The sequence below is a fragment of the Macrobrachium rosenbergii genome, chromosome 36 (assembly GCF_040412425.1).
Source record: "Macrobrachium rosenbergii isolate ZJJX-2024 chromosome 36, ASM4041242v1, whole genome shotgun sequence".
NCBI lineage: Eukaryota > Metazoa > Arthropoda > Malacostraca > Decapoda > Palaemonidae > Macrobrachium > Macrobrachium rosenbergii.
This window is the reverse complement of record NC_089776.1, coordinates 6,791,314-6,792,917: the sequence shown is the minus strand read 5'-3', so window position 1 is coordinate 6,792,917 and position 1,604 is coordinate 6,791,314.

Genomic DNA, 1,604 nt, shown 5'->3' with positions numbered 1-1,604 from the left:
AGATTGAGATGATGGCGCGATCGGGAATAAAAGAGGATTTTGGTTCTCGGGAAAGAAAATGAAGGTTGCTGAGGTCATTTATTGCCGGGTTTCAAAATGTATATTCGAATATTGGTGAGAATGATGAGGTGAACGAAGGAAGGAGGTTCAACGAGAGTGAAATATGAAAATACGGTACCAAAATAAAGGAGAGAAAATTTAGAATGGAATACGATACCCAAAATGAAGGAGAAGAATTACACTGTGAGGGTAAGACTTACCTGTGAAAATATCCAGGTGATATTTTATGTTATCAACTATCGCCTGGATTTTTTTTTTTTTTTTTTGAAAATGCAAGACCTTCCAGAAGGGACGTGAATTGTTAAAGTGAGAGATGCTAAGCTATGAAATCATAATTTACCAAGAGGGATCGGATAATGGGTTTTATCCTTCACGGCAATAAATCTCGTCATTGGAATTAGAATTTCAGAGGCGAGAGATATAATATTTACTCCTGGTAAGCATACATATGTTTAAAAAGATGTCGAATATACAGATTGCCTTTATTGTATCTTTACAAAATCCAGTAAGTCCTATGCAGTATCGAACTGAATATAGAACTGAATATAGAATTTAGACCAAAGGCCAAGCACTGGGACCTATGAGGTCATTCAGTGCTGAAATGGAAATTGCCAGTTAAAAGGTTTGAAAGGTGTAACAGGAGGAAAACCTCCCATGAATCAATTGTTAGGAGAGGGTGGGGGAAAGTAAGATGGAGGAAAGGAATATGAAAGGAGGTGCAGTGAAAGGAACGAAAGGGGTTGAAGCAGCTAGGGGCCTAAGGAAGGAACGCTGCAAAGATCCTTAAGTAATGCCTACAGTGCACCGCATGAGGTGAATTGACGGCACTACCCCACTATGTTTTTTTCCTGGGAGTACTTAAAACTCTCTCTCTCTCTCTCTCTCTCTCTATGTTGGGTAACTCTCTCTCTCTCTCTCTCGCTGTTGGGTCTCTCTCTCTCTCTCTGCATCCCCTCTCTTTCTCACCTTGTTGGATCTCTCTCTCTCTCTCTCTCTCTCTCTCTCTCTCTCTCTCTCTCTCTCTCGCTGTTGGGTCTCTCTCTCTCTCTCTCTCTCTACCTCCCCTCTCTCTTTCTTCTCTTGTTCTCTCTCTCTCTCTCTCTCTCTCTCTCTCTCTCTCTCTCTCACCTGTTGGTCTCTCTCTCTCTCTCTCTCTCTCTCCTCTCTCTTCTTAGCTTGTTTGATCTCTCTCTCTCTCTCTCTCTCTCTCTCTCTCTCTCTCTCTCTCTCTCTCTCTCTCTCTCCCTTTTATCGCCTGGAAAATTCTTCTTGAATAGGAAAATCCTCCGAAGAACCTTATAAGTTTTTTGGGTCAGGGTTACGAGGGAGACGTTTATGACCCAAAATTAATGATGTAGTTAATAGGCTGGTGCCCCTCGCTCGAAGGAAAAAAGGTCCCGGCTCATTCGCAAGTAAACTCCGAAGTTAACTGCCTTATTAAACTTCAAAGTGTCTCGATGATGCCTCGAATTTACGACAGGAAGTTTGTGAGATTTTTTCTGAAGATTGTTTTTATTTTCTGTGTGTGTATATATATATATATA